At 41.5% G+C, this 10,000-nt stretch overlaps 1 long non-coding RNA gene across 6 annotated transcripts in view; it reads left to right on the top strand.

The window, feature by feature from the left end:
• LOC126980580 (uncharacterized) overlaps positions 1-10,000 on the top strand; it is a 62,337-nt gene that overhangs the window by 32,213 nt on the left and 20,124 nt on the right. For all 6 annotated transcript variants that reach the window (XR_007733382.1, XR_007733379.1, XR_007733384.1 and 3 more), the window contains one exon: positions 8,697-8,802. This is a non-coding gene — a long non-coding RNA (uncharacterized LOC126980580). The remainder of the gene's footprint in view (positions 1-8,696; positions 8,803-10,000) is intronic.

Here is a 10,000-nt window from a genome sequence, read left to right as displayed (position 1 = left end):
CCAGGTGATCAACTTTCAGCTTTAAAAGAACGTCACACACACACACACACACACACACACACACACACACACACACACACACACACACACACACACACACACACACACACACACACACACACACACAAAGCTGTTATGTACGTTTTACCCGCATATGTGTGTGTGTGTGTGTGTGTGTGGTAATGACGTGTAGGGAGGGCGCAGGAGGGAAAAATGGGAGGGAGGAAAGGGAGAGGAAAGGGAGGAAAAAGGGAGAGAGACAGGGAGGAAAAAAGGGAGAGAAAAAGAGGAGGAAAGGAAGATATGAGAAAAATAGAGAGGGAATTAGAGAGAGAGAGAGAGAGTAGGGACCCTTCTCACCTCCATCACCTTTAAGAGAGAGCAAAATTGATGACCAAATGAGAGAGAGAGATGAAAAGCTGCTACCATACTCTTCTTTATCCTCTTCTTCTTCCTCTTCTTCTTCCTCCTTTTCTTCTTCCTCCTCTTCCTCTTCCTCTCCCTCCTAATCTTACTCATTTTTCTATTATTATTATTTTTTTCTTTTTTATTTGTTCCTCTTCTTCCTCTTCCTCTTACTCTTACTCCTCTTCCTCTCTTTCATCCTTCTTCTCCTCTTCCTCCTCCTCTTCTTCTTCCTCTTTCTCTCAGTTTTCCTTTCATTATTTCGTCTTCTTCCTTCTCCTCCTCTTTCTCCTCCTCCTCATCCTCCTCTCCTTCCTCTTCCTCTTAATCCTTCTCTTTATCTACCTCCTCCTCTCTCCTCTTCCTCCTCTCTCACATTTTTTCCTCTCTCTCTCTCTCTCTCTCTCTCTCTCTCTCTCTCTCTCTCTCTCTCTCTCTCTGACTCCATTTTCTCCTCCTTTCCTTCCTCCTCTTCCTCTTCCTTCTCCTCCTCCTCTTTCTCCTATCTTCTTTTCTTCATCTTCTTTTCCTTCTTCTTCTTCTTCTTCTAATCGTTGTTGTTATCATTGTTTCTCCTTTGACGATAATAATAATAATAATAATAATAATAATAATAATAATAATAATAATAATGATTCGATTTCTTATATATATTTCGTTTTTTAATTTGTTTTTAGAATATTTTTGGGTATTTTTAGTTAGTTAGAGAGAGAGAGAGAGAGAGAGAGAGAGAGAGAGAGAGAGAGAGAGAGAGAGAGAGAGAGAGAAAGGAGTCCTCCCCTTTAACGTTGCGTCCTTCGATTGGATCAAAATTGCTCCAACTCATCCCTCCTCCTCCTCCTCCTCCTCCTCCTCCTCGTCCTCCTCCTCCTCCTCCTCCTCCTCGTCATTCTCTCTTATTTTCCCTCATCGCCACGGAGTCTATTTTTTACTGTGTGTGTGTGTGTGTGTGTGTGTGTGTGTGTGTGTGTGTGTGTAATTTTGGCTTTATTTAGATATCATTATTGGGGTGCCTATTCTTGTTGTTGTTGTTGTTGTTGTTGTTGTTGTTGTTGTTTTTTGAGACAGGAATAATTCGTGTTTTATGATTTCTGTTTATATCAAAGGTTGTTGTTGTTTTTTCTTTTTTTTTTGTAATTAAGAAGTTGGTTATATACGTAAGGTGCTGGGAAGACAATATATAAACTAATGGGGAACATACTCCCGGGGGCGCGTCGCTTCACTCACTCGCTGTTCATACCCCCTGCTCCCTTGCTCCCTCTTTATTAATATTATCCTAAGTTTTAAATTTACTACTTTTATTATCGGCTAGTTTATATTTTATCTTGGCCTGAAGAAGAAGAAGAGGAGGAGGAGGAGGAGGAGGAGGAGGAGGAGAATAGGTTACGAAAGCAAGCTAGGACAGAGAGGTATTTCACTAGACAGTATCGAGAGGCATTTGGCTAGGCAGGACGAAGGTGCGGGGAGCGAGCGAGGAGATACGACAGAAAGAGCGGAAAAAAGGAGGAGGAGGAGGAAGAGAACGTCGGCGATAGGTTACGACAGCAGGCTAGGACAGAGAATCATTTGACCAGGCAGTACCGAGAGGCATTTGGCTAGGCAGGACGAAGGTGCGGGGAGCGAGCGAGGAGATACGAGAGAAAGAGCGAAAGGAAGGAGGAGGTGGAGGAGAAGGAAGAAAAAGTCGGGAATAGGCTACGACAGCAAGCTAGAACAGAGAGGCATTTGGCTAGGCAGTACCGAGAGGCATTTGGCTAGGCAGGACAGAGACACGGCGCTGTTAGATACATTCGGTGCGGGGGTGACGCTCTGCCTTGAGGAACCCCGCGTGAAGCATCGAGGTAAAAGATATCAAAAGTTAAATAAAGAATTGGTTAACTGACAGTACTAGTATATATTAAAGGCGGTTTTCATTTATATTTACCTACTTTAGTGTTTGGGTAATGCGATTCTCTTTTGTTTTTTTTGTATACCATCTTTTGGCGTAACTTAACCTCGTCTTAAAATCAGTTTCACTCGCAAGATATATACAGAACGTCCCTACCTACCCATTTCCTTCTCCTATCCTTATTTATCTCCTATCCTCTTCCCTCGCCTCTCATATCGTCACCAATCCTACGCCGTGAAGGATCTCTCGCCGCAGGATAAGTTTGCGTCGTAGGATCGGACTCACAGGGACAAAATGGCCCCTTCCATCACAGCTTGGTTCCGGCCGTGCGACAGAACTTCAGATGACCGTCACGCGGCCCCATCCTGCCCTCCCCTCCCTTCCCCATCCTTTCCCCTTCCCTTCCTGAACTCTCTCCCCTTCCCTCTCCTTCCCCTTCCTATCCCCTCCTCTCCCTACCGCTACTGTCCCATCCCTCCCCTTCCTCCCTTCCCTTATTCTCTCCCCTCCCGTCATCAATATACCTTCACCTTTCCTCTTCCTCTTCTTCTTCCTCCTCCTCCTCCTCCTCTTCTTCATCATCCCTCTCTTCCTTTCCTTTCCTGCGTTTTGTCATCAATAATTACTCTCTCTCTCTCTTTCTTTCTCTCTTCCTATTTCTTATTCTGTTTTTCTTTCTCTCATTTTCTCTTCTTCTTCCTTCCTTCCTTCCTTCCTTCCTTCCTTCCTTCCCTTCCCTTCCTTCCCTACCTACCTTCTACCCTCTCATTCCCTTCCTTTCCCGCAATAAATCCTTAACTCTATAGGAAGGGAAAGGAAGGGAAGGGAAAGGAAGGGAAAAAAGTATTGGAAAAAATCGCAAAATATCTCTCAAAGGAAGATTTTTTTTAGCGCATAATTCAACGTCAAAGAGATGAAGGAAGGAAGAAAGGAAGGAAAGGAAGGAAGGAAGGAAGGAGGAATAGAAGGAGATTAAGAGGAAGAAGAAGAAAGGGAATTTGTCACGGTAATCCTTCTTTATTTTTTTTCCCTTTGTGAGAGAGATAAAGAAAGAGAGAGGGAGAGAGAAAGAGAGAAAATAGATAGATTGAGGGATTTTTTTTCGTTTCAGCAAAAAAAAAAAAAAATGGCGGTCACGCATACACACCTAAAAAGAGAGAGAGAGAGAGAGAGAGAGAGAGAGAGAGAGAGAGAGAGAGAGAGAGAGAGAGAGAGAGAGAGAGAGAAAAAAAACATAACCTCGACCAGTAGGCTTTCGTATGGACCTAAACTACTCGCCTACACACACACACACACACACACACACACACACACACACACACACACACACACACACTTTCTACCCTCAACAAACCCTTTTACATACATCACTATCCTTCAATACCCTTCAAAGTCTAGTTATGAAGTGTTGGAAGGAGGAGGAGGAGGAGGAGGAGGACGAGGAGGAGGATAGGATAGGATTGGTTAGGTTACGACAGCAAGCTGGAACAGAGAGGCATTTGGCTAGGCAGGACGCAGGTATGAAGGGCGAGAGAGGAGGAGGAGGAGGAGAATAGGCTACGACAGCAAGCTAGAACAGAGAGGCATTTGGCTAGGCAGGATAGAGAGGCATTTGGCTAGGCAGGACGCAGGTATGACGAGCGAGAGGAGGAGGAGCAGGAGGAGGAGGAGAGGTAGAGGCGAAGGGTAGTTGTCGTAAGGCGGGAGCGGGCAGTGTAAGGGGCGGGGAAAGGGAGCGTTGATAGCGGATGGTCACGCCAGGATCTCGTTACGGCTCCCCTCCCACCATCACCGCCACCACCATCACCTCCATCACTGTACTCTAGCCTATTGTGAGATTGGCGAGCTCGTCTTTGCGTTGACTAGCTAAGATAAGAGGAGGAGATAGGTGTTGGAACTGTTAAAATAGTTTGATAATATATAGAGACAATTACCGGCGATCTCGTCTTTGCCTTCACTAGCTAAGATAAGAGGAAGAGATAGGTGTTGGAACTGTTAAAATAGTTTGATAATATATAGAGACAATTACCGGCGATCTCGTCTTTGCCTTCACTAGCTAAGATACTAGAAGAGATTGGTGTTGGAACTGTTAAAATAGTTTGATAATATATATAGACAATTACCGGCGATCTCGTCTTTGCCTTCACTAGCTAAGATACTAGAAGAGATAGGTGTTGGAACTGTTAAATTAGTTTTATTATTTATAGAGAAAATTACCTGCGATCTCGTCTTTGCCTTCATTAGATAAGATACGAGAGGAAGAGATTGGTGTTGGGACTGTTAAAATAGTTTGATAATATATATAGACAATTACCTGCGATCTCGTCTTTGCCTTCACTAGCTAAGATACTAGAAGAGATAGGTGTTGGAACTGTTAAAATAGTTTGATAATATATAGAGACAATTACCGGCGATCTCGTCTTTGCCTTCATTAGATAAGATACGAGAGGAAGAGATTGGTGTTGGGACTGTTAAAATAGTTTGATAATATATATAGACAATTACCGGCGATCTCGTCTTTGCCTTCACTAGCTAAGATACTAGAAGAGATAGGTGTTGGGACTGTTAAAATAGTTTGATAATATATAGAGACAATTACCGGCGATCTCGTCTTTGCCTTCACTAGCTAAGATACTAGAAGAGATAGTTGTAGGGACTGTTAAAATAGTTTGATAATATATATAGACAATTACCGGCGATCTCGTCTTTGCCTTCACTAGCTAAGATACGAGAGGAAGAGATAGGTGTTGGAACTGTTAAAATAGTTTGATAATATATAGAGACAATTACCGGCGATCTCGTCTTTGCCTTCACTAGCTAAGATACGAGAGGAAGAGATAGGTGTTGGGACTGTTAAAATAGTTTGATAATATATAGAGACAATTACCATTATTTCTCACCACCATCACCGCCATCACCACCATCACCAACACCTTCACCATAGTCACACCATCACCGAAGTCTAGCCTAGTTGAGATCACTTTTCAGGCATTATTTCCACTTTTCTTAACTCCTAGTGTATAGAAACAGTTAAAAGTAGATTAATGATAAATAAAAACAATCTTACTATTATTTCACGCCACTAACATCACCATCACCACCACCACCATCATCGCCGCTGAAGTCTAGCTTAGTATAGATTAATTTTGAGGTGTTTCCTGCGTCCTTAACTCCCAGGATAAAAAGACAATAGTTGAATTTTGGCTGAAAACAATATTCTGTGCCCCAAGTTGTGTCCGAGTATGTTAAAACAGTCTGTCTCGCCGCCAAAACCATTTCACCCTACCAGATAATTTCTAAACTATATTCCTTCTTTTCTCAACTCCCAGTGAGGAAAGAATGTAAACCAGCTTAATCATGGCTAAAACCAATGTTGATATGGCTAAGTTATGTCTGATTATGTTAAACCCGTCTGTCTGTCAAAAGAAAGGAAAAGGAAAAGTGTTACAGAGGAAGAAAGGAAAGAAAACAGTCATTGATGGTTAAGGGAAAGTATTTTGAGCTGCGTGGCGAGATGACAAAAATAATGTTGGACGAAAAAACATGAAAATCAAAAGAAAAGAAAAAGAAAAAAAGAGTTAGAGAGGAAGAAAGGAAAGAAAACAGTCCTTGATGGTTAAGGGAAAGTATTTTGAGCTGCGTGACGAGGTGACAGAAAAATCATGTTGGGTGAAAAGTTATGTGGAAATCAAAATAAAATAAAAGGAAAAAAAAGAGTTAGAGAGTAAGAAAGGAAAGAAGTCATTGATGGTTAAGAGAAAGTATTTTGAGCTGCGTGACGAGGTGACAGAAATAATGTTGGGTGAAAAAACATGAAAAACAAAAGAAAATAAAAGGAAAAAAAGAGTTAGAGGAAGAAAGGAAAGAAAACAGTCATTGATTTTTAAGAGAAAGTATTAATAACGCAACAGAAAAAATGTTATATGAAAAAACTTGTGTGGAAAAGAAAAGAAAAGAAAAGAAAGTGATATTAATCGTTGCAACAGAAAATATTTTGAGCTTCACGGCAAAGTGGAGGAAAAGAAGATCGCAAAGAGGCGGAAAAGAAGATCGCAAAGAAGCGGAAAAGAAGATCGCAAAGTGGCGAAAAAGAAGATCGCAAAGAGGCGGAAAAAAAGATCGCAAAGAGGTGGAAAAGAAGATCGCAAAGTGGCGGAAAAGAAGATCGCAAAGAGGCGGAAAAGAAGATCGTAGGAAAAATAGTTACGGTAATAAAATAAAATAAAGTGCATATTAAAACAAGCAAAAATAACGTAAACTAAACTAAAATGAAATGATATACAATTAAAAGAAATGGAATAGAGTGAAATTAAAATAACCCAGTCAAATTAAAAGAAAAAAAAGAAAACGGATAAAATATGAATAAATAAATACAAGAAAATACAAAGAGAAATCAAAATAACGTAAACTAAACTAAAACTAAATGATATACAATTAAAAGAAATGGAATAGAGTGAAATTAAAACAACTCAGACAAATTAAAAGGAAAAGAAAAAACGGATTAAAATGAATAAATAGATGAAAATAAAGACACAAATACGAAAATAAAATACGAAAATAAAATACGAGAATAAAATGCGAAAATAAAATACGAAAATAAATTAAGAAAAGAAAATACGAAAAGAAAATACGAGAATAAAATACGAAAATAAAATAAAATGAAAAAAAAAATACAAGAAAATACAATAAAAATAATTAAAAAATCAGAAAAAAAGTATAAATTAAACGAAAATAAAATAAAAACACTTGAAAAATATTTAAAAAAATAATAAAACTCGACCTTCCTCAATTTTTATATGCGTGAGGCGGCGGCGTGAGAGAGAGAGAGAGAGAGAGAGAGAGAGAGAGAGAGAGAGAGAGGGCTACTACTGATTATCTCTCTGGTTATTCTCTCTCTCTCTCTCTCCCCGCCATAATGATGAGGATGACTTCAGAGCAACTATAGTCTTCCTCCTCCTCCTCCTCCTCCTCCTCCTCCTCCTCCTATTCCTGGTCTTCTCCTCTCCTATTTTCCATATCTCACTCCTCCTCCTCCTCCTCCTCCTCCTCTTCCTCCTTCCACAAAGAAACACAGACGAGAGAGAGAGAGAGAGAGAGAGAGAGAGAGAGAGAGAGAGAGAGAGAGAGTGTGTAACAATAGAGTAACAGAAAATAACAAGAAAAGAGAAAAAAAGAATAACAAGGAGTAAGAAAGCGTAACAAAGAAAGTAAGAAAAGATAACAGAAGAATGAAGAAAGAGGTCATAACACACACACACACACACACACACACATACAAACACACACACACACACAAAAAATTGCAAACGAAAACAACAAAAAACACGAAAAAAATATACGAATCACAAAACGAAGAGAAAGAAAGAAAAGGAGACAGAAAAAGACACACACACACACACACACACACACACACACGGTAGCGGCGGACGTTGGTGGACACACGGAGCGCCTCGCCACCGCCACCGCCACCGCCACGAGACGCTAGACAGCCCTTGGACGCACGCTAAATCGATGCCCCCCGCTGATTGGCCGCTCTGTCGCCGAGGAGGGGGAACGGCGCCCCCTAGTGAGCTGCCGGTAGGAGGAGGCCCGCACTAGGAGGAGGAGGAGGAGGAGGAGAAGGAGCACACAGCGGAGTCATTTTCCTGGTCCCAGCGCCACCAAAGATCCATTTTCCGTTCCCGTCCAAGCTGTTTCCCTCCCAGCCGTTTCTCTCACTCTCTCTCTCTCCCAGCCGGTTTTTCCTCTATCCCGGCTCTCTCCTCACCTCCAGCCGGTGTTGAGGGCTTGGTATTGCGTCCGTGGTGTTGGTGGTGTGGCCCGCGTGTGGTGTTGTGAGGTGGTGTGGGGGGTGTGTGTGAGGTCCCCCGCCGGTTTTGGTAACACTGTCGCCACTTCCAAGAGAGATGAGAGAGGGAGCGAGAGAGAGAGAGAGAGAGAGAGAGAGAGAGAGAGAGAGAGAGAGACGGGGGGGGGGGGGGAGGGGGGGCAGGCAAGATGAAGCGTTGGGAGCTGTGCGTGGTGGTGACGGCGGTGGTGTGGTGATGACGGGGTGGTGATGAGCTGGTGACGAGGGTCGGGGTGGTGGTGGTGGTGGTGGTGGTGATGTATAGGGTGATGTATAGTGGAGGTGTGTAATGGTGTTAGTGGTGGAGATGGTGGTGGTGGTGGTGGTGATGAATGTGTGTGTGTGTGTGTGTGTGTGTGTGTGTGTGTGTGTGTGTGTACGTGCGGACATGAACTAACCTTTCTTTAATTTACCGTGTATAATATCACATTTACACACACACACACACACACACACACACACACACACACACACACACACACACACACACACACACACACACACACAAACGGGTCAACACCATCAATGATATCGACTTTGTATTCTTTATTTCAGCACCATCATCATCACCATCACCACCACCACCATCACCACCACCACCACCACCACCACCATCACCACCAAGAGGAAAGGTGAAACGGAGAAAAATTATTAAGTTCAGGTAAGTTCGAGATTCAGAGTTTTATTTGTTCATTTTTATTTATTTATTTATTTTCAGAAAGTTTAGAAAGTTAATAAGAAGCGAAATTATTATAATGAAGGTTACGGTAGTAGTAGTAATAGTAGTAGTAGTAGTAGTAGTAGTAGTAATAATAATAATAATAATAATAATAATAATAATAATAATAATAATAATAATAATAATAATAATAATAATGAAAATATTGATGAAAAATAACATCCAAGTGAAAAAAAATCATTGAGAGAGAGAGAGAGAGAGAGAGAGAGAGAGAGAGAGAGAGAGAGAGAGAGAGAGAGAGAGAGAGAGAGAGAGAGAGAGAGAGAGAGAGAGAGAGAGAGAGAGAGAGAGAGAGAGAGAGAGAGAGAGAGAGGTAATTATGTTGAGAGAGAATAATAGAACCGTCGCCTCAGTCGCCTCCTTCTGCTTAATTAGAGAGAGAGAGAGAGAGAGAGAGAGAGAGAGAGAGAGAGAGAGAGAGAGAGAGAGAGAGAGAGAGAGAGAGAGAAGAGCAATGGATAAGAAATAACAAGAAAGAAAGAGAGAAAGAAAACCTCAAGAAAAAAAGAAAATTAAGAAAGAAATAAAAAAAAAAAAATTAAAAAACGAAAAAGAGAAAAAGAGGAAAAAAATAATTAAAGAAAGAAAGTAAAGAAGAAAACAATAATAATGAAAGAAAGAAAGAAAGAAAGAAAGAAGAGAAAGAAATTAGAGAAAGAAAGAAAAAGAGAAAAAGAAGAAAAACAAACGCTTCAAAAAGATACACTATAATATTTTCCTTTTTTTTTTTTTGCTTAACCGCGTAACGAAAAACAAACACACACGAACATACGAACGAACGGAATTAGCAAGATACACCTGGTTGTCTCTCTCTTGCCCAGGTAAACAGAGAGAGAGAGAGAGAGAGAGAGAGAGAGTTGTCACACCCAGCAGGGATCGTCTTTTGAGGTTATATATAATTAGGAGAGAGAAAGAAAGAGAGATGGAGAAAAATCTCTCTTCCTTCCTATGACTTTTCATTCCTCCTCCTCCTCCTCCTCCTTCTTCTCCTCCTCCTCCTCCCTCCTCCCAGCTGGCGGAGACACACCGGAAGCCAAGACCAGCGGGGGCGAGAGAGAGAGAGAGAGAGAGAGAGAGAGAGAGAGAGAGAGAGAGAGAGAGAGAGAGAGAGGGGGAGGGA

Source organism: Eriocheir sinensis, chromosome 44, assembly GCF_024679095.1.
Source record: "Eriocheir sinensis breed Jianghai 21 chromosome 44, ASM2467909v1, whole genome shotgun sequence".
In the NCBI taxonomy this organism is placed as follows: Eukaryota; Metazoa; Arthropoda; class Malacostraca; order Decapoda; family Varunidae; genus Eriocheir; species Eriocheir sinensis.
The sequence above is the reverse complement of the archived record's forward strand: the minus strand, read 5'-3'. Positions and strand labels throughout refer to the sequence as shown.